Genomic DNA, 14,903 nt, shown 5'->3' with positions numbered 1-14,903 from the left:
TGCCACTCTGTTTATTCCTCCCAAAGCACACATGACTACCAGACAGTACTTGTGTAGTGTCTGATGCCGCTCTCCGAGAATGAATCAGAACAGTCTTGCTTACATGTGATACCTTCTGTGTCTAGAACAATGACTGACATATAGAATGTATTCAAGTATTTGTGGTGAGCACTGTAAAACAAACCACTTTTTAAAGATGCCAACCCTGAGGGCCAGCAGGTGGCATAGTGGTTAAGGCTCTGGATTTCCACATGCCTGACTCTAGTTTGAGCCCCAGACCTGGCAGTTTAAAAATCATGTCAGGTGTGTGTGCATGTGTGCCCAATACCTTGAAAAGAGAATGGAAGAGAAGGGGTTGCATTGTGGCCATTCATCCTGCAGACTGATTTCTCACTTTTTTTCTCTCTGTCTCTCTGCAAGTGCACATGCCCTCTAACAAAAATCTCTCTCTCAAAAAAAAAAAAAAAAAAAAACCTGCTAACTCTGTATCTGCAAATAATCAACAATCATTTTGGTCAAAACAAAAGTGACTCTATATTTCACTTGCCTCAGGCATAGTATAAAGAGTGCTCTTTTTATTCTCAAAACTGCCCTGGTTTGGATAAATTGTTCGGTTACTCCTGTTCAACTTTACGTATTAATGTACTAAAATGAGTAGACAGACAACATAAAAGGGAGCCCATTTTTTTCATCCACTAAAAGAGTTCTTAGAGGATTCTACAGGCCACCATACTGCACAATCTGCGTCATAATTTACGTGCAATGCTCAACCTGAATATCTGTGGGGCCGATCAAACAGTGGGTTTGGTTATTGTGTATAATATTAATTTTGTAATGTTGCAAGTGATAGTGACACGACTCAGACTGGTCTATGTAAAAACAGGAAGGACATTTGACAGGTGTTCATAGCTGGAGTCTGACTCAGATGTGGTGGGTCCAGACCTCAAACTTTAAGTTGTTCTTCTCATCCCTCAACTGTTCCACATTCATCTTTCTTAGCAATGGTCTCTGCTTCATTCTGTTCCTGTTTAAGACAGAAAAAAAAATCAAGAAACAAAAACAAAAGCAGAGCTTCTCCTAGGAGCACCTGTACAAGTCCTGCCATTGCTCTGAGTGATACAGCTGGGATCATTACGCCTCCTCTTCCCTCAGAGAAGTGATGTCCTGACTGGCTAAGGTGTGGTTATGCTTTTCATCCCCATGAAAATGTGCAAGTCTACCCAGGCCATATTTCCTGAGGCTGGAGAAGTATTAGGTCCAAAAATGGAAACCAAACCAAGAGAATGCATTCACGATACCAGTAGGGAACTCACAGTGCCCTCTACAATGTGAGCATTCCTATGTTTGTGCATGTCTGCATGTGCACATGTGTGCTTTTGGACTGATCAGCTATCTCACTAAACTTGAGCAGTGCCATCAGTAAAACATTTTTTTTTGAGTGGTTTCTGCTATAGGGTACATGCACTCGCCAGAAAGACAGAGAGACAGAAAGCAGGAAATCACCCCCCAGGGGGGATAGCCATGCTGCAATTCCTTCTCCTTCATTCTCCTCTTGGGACCTTGGGCACACATGCACATGTGCCCTGCATGAATTTAAGCCACCTGGTCTGGGACTCAAACCATGGTCGGCTACATGGGAGTCCAGTGATATAGCCCTTACACCAACTGCTGGTCCCCAGTCAAACAATTTTATTTATTGCATTTTATTTATTTATGTTTAGTTTTGCTATGGGCATGCGTGCCCTCCAGAGAGAGACAAGGAGAGAGAGAGAGAGATCACCCCACCCCCTGGGAGAATGGCCATGTTGTAATCCCTTCTCTTCTATTCTCCTCAAAATTTTGGTTACATACCCACATGCACCCAGTGTATTTTTCAAGCCACTAGATCCAGGAATTGAACTGCATAGTTGGCATGTGGAATCCAGCTGGCTTAATTGCTATGCTACTTGCTGGCTGATCAGTCAAAGAGTTTTACAGACGGATAGTCCCTTTCTCTGATTCCTGTTTTACAAATCCAAATAAAGCTTCATTTTCTATCCTGTCACTACTTCATGTACAAGAATCCCTCACTCTCCTTATAGTGCATGGCAAACACATTACAGTATATTTGTACATATTGGTTTCCTCACCGCACTCTCATGTACAGGTATTCAAGTTGTGCACTATATAAAAACTATTATATGATGCAGGTTGTTCAATTTGGTGGCCTGATCTAATCTTCATAGAAAACTCTCTTAGCAGATGAGTAAAATGGACTCAGAACAGTTCATTGACTCCCCTCAAAGTCATCCTCCAAATCTTCTTTTTCTTCTTTTTTTACTTAGAAAAACCTGGGTAAAGTCGAAGCAGGAGCAATAACACGTTTCGTACTGATTTACTCAGGAAAGAAGCGTTTACTCTTACCGTGAAATCTTCTCCTTACCTCTAAATAAACATTTGTAATGAAGCATTGGAAATTATAATAAGATGCCCTTGTTTGTGTTTTACATTTAGATAGATTAAGCCAAAATAACATTTTTTAAAAAATCAATGAACCATTTGTAGAGCTTATACCCTTAAGAGTAGAAGTCCACAGACATGGTTAATTCTAAAAAAAAGTATGCAAGGCATTGGGATTTCCAAATTTTGCCCAGGTCTAGTTACCAGTCCTAAGCATTTCCCAGTTTTTAAATTAAACATGGGAAAAACCCTGAGAATTTAGAGTTATGGTTCTTGAATTTAAGTGCTCTTCATAATTGTTATAGATATTTGTTAAAAATGCAAATTCTCTGCCTTTACTCCAAGAGATTGAGATTCAATAAATGTCTAGAATCTGCATTTTCAAGTCCCCTAGTGACTATGGTGTGATGCTTCTGTGAATGTTCCTTAGATATAGAGATTTTTAAATATAATTTTCCATTAAAAATGAGACCAAATACCCTCCTTTTCTGTATGCATGTAATATTAATGGAATACCTGATGCTAATAATGGTCACAGTAGTAGGAATGAATATGTTTTGGATTTCCAAAACAATCTTGTCATTTTTCTTGTTAGTGTTCACGTTGGGAAGGATTTGAAAGAAGTTACACTTTATTAAAGCAGACAGATATGCAAAGGCCAGAGGTGCAGAGGCCCTGAGTTCCAGTGAGGGGTTTTTGGGCACCATGCGTCTTTCCTTCTGAGATCTCCATCAGGATGAAAGATGCAGCTGGTCTTTCATCTTTATATAGAAGTGACAGCAGAGAGATTCTTAAGTCGATGTCAGCAAAGAAGTGGGAAATGTTCTGGTGCATCAATAATGCATCCCTCTGCTTCCTTATTTCCCTGTCACACCAAGAGGCAATGATCTCCAGTCTAAAGACATTGCATAAAAATAGTAAAAGAAATGTAAAATTTCTGCCACAGTCTTCAATAAAAATATGAAGGAAACTGAAGTTTATTTTGCATCTCCTCTATGACACCTGGGGCAACTGGGGCTCATACCGAGTAAGTGGCTTGCCCAGGATTGTATAGGTGGCATTCCCAGTTTTCCCTTATTGCTGGTAAGTCACCCTAGAACTTAGAGCCTTAAAACAGCAGCTAATTGTCACATGTGAGTTCAGTGGCCTGACTCACCTGGGTGGTCCTCATTTGAGGTCTTTCACATGGTTGGAGTCAGATGGCTACTCATTTCAGCAAGGGGAGAGATATGGCCAGGGACATCTACCAATGAATAATAAGATTGCTCTGTTTCTGCCAACTGATGGTCCACCTATCATACTCCATTAGCAGAACAGAATTATGCAATTGGCCTCAGTAACACTGAAAGGCTTCCCTGACTATTGAAATTTTCTCTTCTTTTGTTTTTTTCTATTTTGTTATACCTTTGCTTGCATGGGTCAGTGCCTAAGATTATGGTTGGCTCTCAATAAATATCTGCCAAGTGAATTAACTCCTCCACCCTCTACTCTTCAATAGTCAGTAATGCTGACTAGGGAAAATGAAACTTTCCTTCCAACTCCCAGGGCTGATAATCACCTGATATGGGAGTCTTGGTTGTTACCAGCTAGAATTCTAACTGGGGTAACTCCAGCTCTGGCCATTATGAAATGTTTTGAGTATCAACTCTGCCCACAGACCTATTTGCTTCCTCTTAAATCTCTCATCTCAGCAGTGTAGTGTGATAGACAACTTCTTAAAAGGTTAATCTAGGAGGGCAACAATATAGTAATCCCATAGTTCATTTACAAATTATAAATAGTATGTTGAGCACTGAATATATATTTTGTATTTTCCTGCAAAGGACATGCTGGTTGAAATTGTATCACTAACATGCTACTTTTGGATACAAAGGCCATGAAGTCATGGATTGAAGAGATTTAGACCATTTAAGTGTCTGAAAAAATACTTAAGAGTCATTCATCCCAGATTTACCAAGTGTATTCCCCTTTTAGGCACTAAACTAAGCAATGACTTGCATAGTAACATGACAAGACATTAATAAAACGTAGTCAAGCCACAAATTAGATTGTGATCAGGACCAAATGCCGACTTCAGGGATCCTGGGGTTCTTTATCTGCCAAATGGGGATAAGTAAAATGATTCTTATCATCATTATTATTATTTTACTATTAAAACATGATTTCTACTCTGGAGGGACTTACAGTCAGGTTCAGAAAATAAAATAATTTTATTTTATTTGTAAAACTTATACATATATATATATATACACACACACATATACACACACAAAATTATAATAATTATATACATATGTCATTGGGATGTGTTTTGTAGAGGGAGGAATCTTGAGTTTAGGAAATTTGAATCTTTTTTTAAAAAAATATTTATTGAGATCAGCAGACGGCAAAATGTTCGCATTGCTGAAATCCCACATAGATAACTGCAGTTTGGTCCCCAGATCTGGTAGCTTAAAAATCACGCCAGGTTGGGACCAGCAGTTAGTGTAATGGCTATGTCGCTGGACTCCCACGTAGTTGACCGCGGTTCGAGTCCCAGGCCCGGTGGCTTAAACTCATGCTGGGCATGTGTATGTACGTGCCCAAGATCCCGAGAGGAGAATGGAGGAGAAGGGATTGTGGCATGGCCATCCCCCCTGGGGGGTGATTTCTCACTTTCTGTCTCTATGTCTCTGTCTGTCTGGTGAGCACATACGCTCTATAGCAAAAACCTCTCCCCCCCAACCCAAAAAAAAAAAGAAAAAAAAATCATGCCAGGTGTGTGTGAGTGCATGCCCAAAGTCCCGAGAGGAGAATAGAAGAGAAGGGATTGCAGTGTGGCCATCCTTCTGAGAGTTCTTACTTTTTATTCTGTCTGGCTCTCTGGCAAGGGCACATACCCTACAGCAAAAATCTCTCTCTAAAAAAAAAGTTTACTTATTTATTATTTTCCATGATTAAGAGAGACAGAGGGAAAGAAAGAGAGAGAGAGAAAAAAAAGGTATATATAGAGAGAACAGAGACACCCCCAACAGTGTTCTCATATTGCAATCCTAAACTTAGCCAGTACAGAACCATGGGCATGTGTTCAGAGAGGGCTCCATGTGTGAACCTCGAACCTTTTTACAAAGACTAGCCTCACAGATTGTTGCATTACCACTGTGCCACTATCTTGTTTCCTGAATATTCTTATTTATTTATTTATTATTTATTTATTTATTTATTTAGAAAAGCTAAGTATCCCCAACAGGCTATCATGCCAAAATTCCCCTGAACCCCCAGCCTTTCCCAGGATCACAGGCATGTCCATATGTGTTTGCTGGTCAACCCTGGAATCAATACCTGGTCGTCCATTTGACTTCCAGTATTGTGGAGCATTACATTACTGTGGGGCTACTGCAGCTGGGCTGGGAACCTGAATCTTTTAAAATGGGCAGTTAGCATTTCTGCTCTATTTTCTGGATGGCAAAACTCCAACTTTCAAGATTAGTCACTATAAACACATTCTTGGGAATAGTTCAGAATAAAGTTAGTTTTTTGCCTATAAGGTGTGCAGAAATAGAAGAGACCCATGGAGAGTTGTCTGCCAAAAGACTTTTCTCCCCTTCTCAAAATCTTTCTTTGGTTTCCTGTTTACTTTTCTGGTAATCTTTCTTGGTCTAATTTTAAGGCTTATCCCCCTTCACCCAGTGGTAGGTATTGGAACTTCTTGAGGTTTAATCCTATACTTTTTTACTTCTCATTCCAAACATTCAAACTTCACTTCATGTTAACAGTTCTAACTTTATTACAATTACATCCTATTGACCTTCCCACTTAGTAACTTTAGAAGATTCTTCTCTAAACTCCAGGCCAATGTGCTCTCTGCTTAGCTATCAAAAAGGCAACTACAAAACCAAGTCTCCATCTTGCTTCCTACTGTCACATTCTTGGTCCTCTTGCAGAGTTCCTATTTTAGCAAAAGGCAGTTGCCAAATCTAGAAACTTAAAGAGTGATTCTTGACGCTCTTTCTCTCGTTCCTAATCCAATTCACTAGCAAATGCTGCCTAGTTTAAATTCTTAAAATATTACTACAACTATTTCATTTATCTCTGATTACACTATTCCCAACTCAGTTCAATCTACCATAAATTCTAAACTGTGAATCACCTTTGCAGTGGGTCAGCCCTCATCACCCAACAAACCTGTGTGCGAACCCTCAAAATATCCACTGGCTTTTCCTATCACCTTTACCCTGATTAATGATTTCTTCATCACACTCATCACCATCTGAAATAATTAACAGTCATATGTTTAATTACCAGTTGACTTTCTCTATATAATAATATAAACTCTGTGATAGTTAGAATAAAAGAATGAACAAATTATGCACACACACACACGTAACTTTCCTTATGGTATTGTTTTGTCTAGAAAGTCTTTCATTGTCTCTCAGTAAATTGGAGAAAACTCTTCAGCGCGCAACTCTCATTGTGCCGAATACTATATTTCACTGTATGGTGATTACTGGTGTAATACTTCCAATTTATTCAATAATTAATTCAACAAATAATAATCGAGCATGACATTATTTCAGATACTAGAGATTCAGCAATAAACAAAAAAATAGACAAATCAGTGAGGCCAAGAGTTTTTCCAGAGAAGTCATGTAATATTTGCCTCAATAACCCAATAACCTGCCTCAATAACCCCCGTAACCCACATCCAACACAGTGTGCCAAGATGAATAACATGAGAGCAAAATTTCCATCACCACTTATGGCCTATACACCCAGGAAAGATGGTGGCTTGGAGCCAGGATGTTTCCTTATATGCAGTATATTTTGAAAGTCATATAACCTTCATCAAGAAAAGCATGATGGTTCAAAATCCATTTGGCTTACTTTCTTTTGTTTTCGTATATGTCACAAGGAATTCATTTGGATGAAGATAAGCTTTTAGGAGGTCTGAGAAAGAAAGCATTGTTGGTGTAGCCCTGCTTGTTTTAGTGGAACAGAAAAAAATGCTTTCTGCTTTAAGAGAAAGGGGTATTATTATAAAGATACACAGAAATGGTATCAGCAAGGGGGATGAGAAAATCAGAGAAAGTACAAAGTGCTGGCTGTTTTGCTTGTTACTCTGTTATGGTTCTTTTTGGCTTTTATCTGGACATCTGCTCCATGCTAATCTCTGCTGATTGACTTCTGCTGTTTACTTCTGTCTTTGTTCCCTTTGCTCCTAGCTTGTTGACCACCAAAACCCTATTTTAGTTTAGGACATTTTTCTTTCTTTTTGTCTTTACTAATAAACTTGTCCCTCAAAGTATAACAGATATACCAGGGATCTTCACAAAGTTCATATCTTTGATTGAGCCAATATTCAGTGTATTTGGATGGGAAAATTAATTTGTATGCTGTAATGATATTAAAAAAAAGAGAAAATGCCATATTATGAAAAAAGAAAAAACTGTGCATGCATTTTACATTTTTTGCATCAAAATAAACTCGGACTTTAATTCTGTTTTCCAAGGATTTTTTTGAACTACTTCCCTAACAGAAAATTGCACACATTTTCAGTGTCGAGTTTAATTATTTTTTCCAAAGTGAACACACTCAAATTGCTTCTATCCGGCTGAAGAAATGGGACATTCCCAGCAACCCAGAGTTCCCTTCTTCCCTTCAATAACCCTTTCCCAAAGTAACTGGTAATTTTTTTTAAATTAAAGTATGGGTTTATTTTGGTGTAAACTCAACCCAGAGTTCCCTTCTTCCCCTTCAATAACCCTTTTACAAAGTAACTAGTAATTTTTTAAAATTAAAGTATGGGTTTATTTTGGTGTAAACATATTCTGAAACTCATGCATTCTTTTTCATAATATGTACATTTTTCTTTTTAGTTTTCTTTTTTATTATTTTAATTTATTATTAATATTTATATATTTAATCACTATACATCGTTTAGATTGTAAAGAGACTTTACCCAGCATGATATACACCTCAGTACAGCCCAGTTGAGAATATTGTACATGTCCTCATCAACAGATAATAAACCATATCTGTGTCCCACAAAAGTCTTACCTCTCTTTTTTCCCCCAAATTTTCTTTCCTACACTCTTCCTATCCCATACTCTTTCCATTTTGTCTCTAGTGTTCGTAACAATTTTTAATGCTTTTATTTCCTCCAGTCTCTCAGTCTCTACTGTAGAGTGTGAACATTTGGTATATGTTAAGTGGATACATACAAGGTCTCTCTTTCATAGCCTGACTTGCTTCACTCAGCAACAAATCTTCCATGTTTGTCCACTTTCCATCAAATTCCAGAGCCTTGTTAGTTTTTATGGCTGAGTAGTATTCCATGGAGTATATATGCCACAGTTTTTCACTCCATTCATCTGTTTGTGGGCATTTGGGTTGTTGGTTCCATGTCTTAGCAATCGTGAATACTTATTTTTTGACACCATAGATTAGTTTTGCCTGTTTAGATATTTATCAAAAGGTAATCATAAAATACTTTGTGTGTGTGTGTGTGTGTTTAACTTCCTCACTCAGCACTGCATTTGTGATATTCATTCACATTGTTATAAGTAGCAGTGGCTCATTTTAGTTAGGGTATAGACATCCATTGTACAAATATACTGTAAGTTATTTATTCCTTCTACTGATAGCCATTTGGGCTGTTTTCAGTTTGTGGCTATTATGAATAATGCTGTTAGGTGGATTTTATATTTTTCTTGTTCACTTAGTAATTATTTCTGTTGTGTACTTACTTGAGAGTAGAAATGGAGACATCACACACGTGTATTGTACTTTAGTAGATACTCCCAATGAGATTTTTCAATGTGACTGTCCCAGTTTATCCCCCCACCAGTGTATGTGAGTTCTGTGTGCACTATATCCTTACAAATAGTTATTATTGTTATTCTTTTTCATTTTGATGAGTGCATGGAAATATCTCAAGTGCCTTTGAAAAGAGATAATGTTTATCAAATCTCTAAGACAGCTACTTGATAGAAGACATTTAGTAATGCTTCAAGTAAGTGCTTTGAAATTTCAGTTGTTCATGCATTAGAAATAGACATCTGCAATTTAGGGAGAAAAAGCATGTAGCACATTATTACTCTTCAAATCTTTTCTTCTGTCTATTCGTCATGTACTGGTAAAACCAGGCCAGTCAATGACATGCCATTCTAATTGATTTTAATTAGTTTTCTACAGAAGAAACCAGACAAAAGGTCACTTTGAGAGCATGTTCCCAGGTGGAATCTGTAAGCAGTGTTGAATTTGGGGTTTCTAAGGTATCTATGGTAATAAAGATGGATTACAACAGCTTTGATGAAAACATAAGTCAAATCTTTCACTTTATTATATATTCATTAAAGACTCTTTTAAATCACTGGGGAGGTCTTTAATTGTTATGTGATCTATGAACAAATGAAGGATAAGTGGCTTATTTTGTTTTCCATCATAATTTAGGTGCAAGCTATAAATGGGAGTTATTTTCCTGTGGCATGACTCTTTATCTGAAAATTTCTCGATCCATAAAGACCTTTTTCCTTAAAGTTTTTCTCAGTTCTTTTGTCACTTAACAAATATTACTTCTTAATCTAAGCCTGGTGTGGTGGTGAGTGCTAGGGACACAATGGTGAAAAACATTGTCATATCACTGTTCAAGAACATGGAGCCTATCCAGTTATGATTGCTACCTTGCGTACAAGTGCTCTGTTTATGAGAAACTCTCTCTATCTGGTATAAAAATGTTTTAAGATGGAGACCATGTCCTTCCTTGCCTGTGTATCCATTCATTGTTAGCATGCTGTTGGCATACAACAAACATTTACTGAATCATTTTTAATTGATGCAGGGCTGCCAAATTAAGAAGTAACGTTGAGACCATAAAAATGAGGCAACTCCATGGAGTACTTAACAGTATTTAAGACTACCTTAAAAACAGTGTTAGAGGATACCTTATAAACTGGAAGAATCAGGCAGACAGTGACCTGGAAACATTTGCAGCTAATCTGTACCACTTTGAAATGAGCTGAAGATTTTAAAGGAAAAGCAAGTGAACTACGCCTGGTTTGGAGACATGATTGCTTCCCACAGTCCCCAAATAATCAATATTTTTCTAACAAAGACTCTCTGTGTTGGTGAGGGAAAATATGTCTTTATTTTAAGCAGAAACATTCTTGCTCAGGGCTAGCAAATGTTACAGCATGTGTAAGACAGAGTCGAGGGCCCCAAGATGACATTAGCCTTTACAAAATTAAGTCAGTCCAATTCACTCACAAATTGAGCATTCTTTTTTCTAAACATTCTTTTTTATTATAATTGTTTGTTTAATTAAATTAATTTATTTTTAATTTAACCAGAGAGAGACTGAGAGAGAAAGAGACAGAGAGGGAAAGTGAGAGAGTAAGATGCCAGATCTGGGACTTGAACTGTGGGGCAGCCATGTGGGGAGTCTTGCACTTCAATTACTGTGCCACCTGTGAAGTCCCACAGTGGGCATTCTCAAATCCAGTTGCATACATGCATCCATGCTTGCACATGTTACCCTTTTTAGTTCTATCTCTTAAGTTATTTTGTTTAAGGTTTTCATTTCAGCCTGGACTTTCAAAGGAAGGAAAAGGAACAAAATCCATACACCTGAAAGGCATATGCAATCTGAAATACTAGTTGGCTAGAGTTGTTTGGGAAAGGGTCTAAGGTTTTCTTACAATAGAAAGTGTTCAGTGATTTATTAATTACGTGTTGTCAAAGATAGAGGACAGGACAGAGGTGACGTATGTACTATGCAGTTATGTTTACATTCTGCCTTGAGATCCAAACTTTTGGAAAGAATGAAGGGAGGAATACGGGCAGAGTATAGGTTGAAAGCTAGCATAGGTGAAACCAAAAAATGTCTTTGCCATACTCACTGTCATACATCTTGGGTAAGATAATTGGGAGTATTAAAGTCAGAAAGCTCAGTCTTTACCTGTGTTGTTCATATGCAGATCTTCAATAAGTATTTGTTACAGAAATTTGGCATGTGAATAAACGGAAGTCAGGACGTTTCCCTCCTGTGGGTTATTATATCCCTTCTTTCAATAACTTAAAGTTCTCCAATTTCCTTAGCTCTCCTAAGAGATGAGGTGAATCCAAAGCTTATTCTTACTTATATTCTGTTCAGAAATATTAGTAATGGAGTTGGGACTTGAAATTGTAATCACCTACCCTGTAAAGCTGAGAGTAAATGTCAGATGTCTAACTTCAGCTTAAGTTTTGTTCTTCACCTTCTATATAGCTTTGAGCAAATCAGTGTGTTGTCTGCAACTTAGCTTTCTCATCTATAAAACTGAGGAGGCTGGACTAAATTATATTGAAAGTTCTTTCCAAGTTTAATATTCTGCTTTTAGCTCAACACTGAAATTCGCCAGGCTAGTTTCCTGAACACACTCTTTTTGCTTCCCCCTTACAGTGGCATTTTACTGCTGGAAACTGACATAGTGTGAGAAAGGATAAATAAATTGCAGAAGATCTATTGATTACTAGGGAACTATTCAATTCTTGAGGGTGGGATCCATATCTAATGCATCTTTAAATCCCTATATTAAACAAATATGAGTTTAATTAATGAAGGAAAACATTTACTGGAAGAAGGATCTAGATGAATGCATGAGCACAAGCATCTGGTGAGCATCAACTGCATAATTAACATCACCCTCGGACTTGACAACAACTGAATCAGCTATTCAAAAGGTTATACAAAATCTGCAGTCCAGGACAAGGACTGGTTATGGTTCATGGTTATTTCTGTCTTAGTAAAATAATTTTTAAAATAAAAGTCTTCATATGGAATGTATGTGCTAGTTGGCTCTGTGTCAATCATGTGCATCCTGATGAGATACTGACAGCATAAACATAATGAGAGTTCTTGGATGGAGGAGCAGGAAAAAGATAATGGACAACACGAATGAGTCCTCTTTTCCTATTCTTGTCCCACCTTTAGCAGAACCCAGGTAAGAATAAGTTCAGAAAAACAATGATCGACCCAATTAAAAAATGGGTTAATGAGCTGAACAGAAACTCTCTAAGAAAGCTATAAAGCATATTAAAAAGTGCTCAAAGCCCTTTATCACATGGCAGGTGCAAATCAAAACCACAATGAGATACCATCTAATCCAAATCAGAATAGCTATAATTAAAAAAATAAAAAATGATAAGTGCTGGTGAGGCTGTGTGAAAAATGAACTCTCCTACACTGTTGGTGGGAATGTAAATTAGTACAGCCACTGTGGAGAACAATATAGAGATTTCTCAAAGCCCTGCAAATGGAACTACCATACAATACAGCAATTCCACTCCTGAGTATCTGCCCAAAGGATAGGAATACACTCAGTCAGAAAAGTACTTGCACATACATATTTATTGTGGTGTTGTTCACAATTGGTAAGACATAGAACCAACCCAAATGTCCATGAACAGATGAATGGATTGAAAAAGTGTGGCACATATACACTATGGCATAATACTCAGCCATAAAAACAAATCATACCCTGGCATTTGGTAGAAAAGTGGATGAATGTGGAAGATTTACTGCTAAGCAAAGCAAGCCAGACTTTAAATCAGAGGCATTGTGTGTCTCCACTTAATATATACCCAATGTCTGCACTCTATGGCAGAAACTGAAAGATTGCAAGATATGAAAGCATGGACGGCAATTGTGGATACTAGGGAGGGTGGGAAATCAAAGGAAAAAAGAAAGAAGTAAAACATTTAAAGGACACAAAAACCAGAAAATTATCTGTTGATAACATATTTAACTGGACTAATATACAGCATATTCATGCTGAGAAAATTCATTTTGCATGCTATAATGATATAAAGTGATTGAATATATATACATATATGTATATATTTATGCATATATATGTATTTTAAACATTTATAAAACAATATTAAGGTCTCTGCCCATGTACTTCAAGTTCTGAACTCATTCAGCAGTCTGGCAGGTGCAGCGAGTGAGACTGTACATGTGATTAGTTCTCGATAACCTCCTAATGGGACATTTGGTTTCACTTCTCTCTCCTTACACACAGAGTGGTACTCCTCCACACCATAGCTGGAAATTTAATGACTTCCTTTGCCTATGGCTGTGGCAGAAGGTGTTTTGAATTACAGATTCTCAGATCTACCCATCAGAGAGTCAGATTTAATTGGTATGAGGTGAGAATTTGTATTCTTACAAAGTTCCCCCAGGTAATTCTGATAAACAGTCAGTTTTAGGATCCACTATCTACTAAGTAAGGGTGGGCAGCCTCTCAGAGAATGGTACTGAAAGCCCTTTGTTATATCCCCTCTAGCCTTTCTTTCATCTTTCTAGCTTATTTCTAGTTACTCCTCCTGTGTTATTCCCACCTTCCTGCTCCAGTAGGTCATGGCGGCTCCCCAGATGCGGCTGGTTCTGTGCCTTTCCATGCTTTTGCTCATAGAACCCTGTGCTATGAGACTTTTGCACCAGGCATCTGGGATTTTTAACATGCTTTAATGGCTACTTTAACCTGCACTTTCTATCTCTGAGTTTCCTGGCTCATCTGCCTGCAGAATTAATTGATCTGTATTTTATGTTCTCATAATACATTGAACATTTTGTCTCTATTATAACTAAAGTGACATATTTTCTACTCCCCCCACTCACATTGGCATAAACAGCTGAACAGTGGGATAAAGCATTTTAAGTAGAACAGGTTATTTAAAATTATTTTCTTACTTTTTTTGGGGAAGTTTTTAGTCAAGATAAAAATAACACATATGAAGTCAAATAATAGAAAAGGGAGCTTATAATAATAAAGAAATCAAGAAAACCAAAGAGCAGCCTCTTCCCCCAAATAATCCCCCATTTCTCCACAATCTAGTCCCACTTTCCTGTAGCAATAGTTTAAAATATCATATTCTTTTTGTTAGCATATTACTTCATTGCTATTAATTGTACTATATTTAACTAGTTCTCTATTCATGGAAATTTAAGATGCTGCTTAACTTTTGTTATTACAAATAATTTTGCAGTATATATACATCATTGTTTTAGCGCAGGAGGGGACATGCATGTACCAGAGAGACAGGGAGAGAAGGAGAGAGAAATAATGGTCTGTATTTCCAATTTCAACTTGACTATCTTATTCTAACAGAACTGCTGCAAATCTTTTCATATTGTTAAGAGCCACTTATATTTTCATTTCTGTTACCTTCTAACTTTTCATGACATATTTTTAAAAATAAAAATGATTAATGTTTTCCTTTTCGGTCTTACACCTGACTTGCTTTACTTAGAAGTAAATCTTTCATATTCATTCACTTTGTATCAAATGACAAGATCTTGTTTTTTTTTATGGCTGAGTAGTATTCCATGGAGTATATGTGCTACACTTTTTCAATCTACTCACCTGTGTGTGGACATTTGGGTTGGTTCCATGTCTTGGCAATTGTGAATAATGCTGCAATAAACATAGATATGCAAGCACATT

Source organism: Tupaia chinensis, unplaced genomic scaffold (assembly GCF_000334495.1).
Source record: "Tupaia chinensis unplaced genomic scaffold, TupChi_1.0 Scaffold000328_1, whole genome shotgun sequence".
Taxonomy (NCBI): domain Eukaryota; kingdom Metazoa; phylum Chordata; class Mammalia; order Scandentia; family Tupaiidae; genus Tupaia; species Tupaia belangeri.
Note: the sequence above shows the minus strand (reverse complement) of the source record.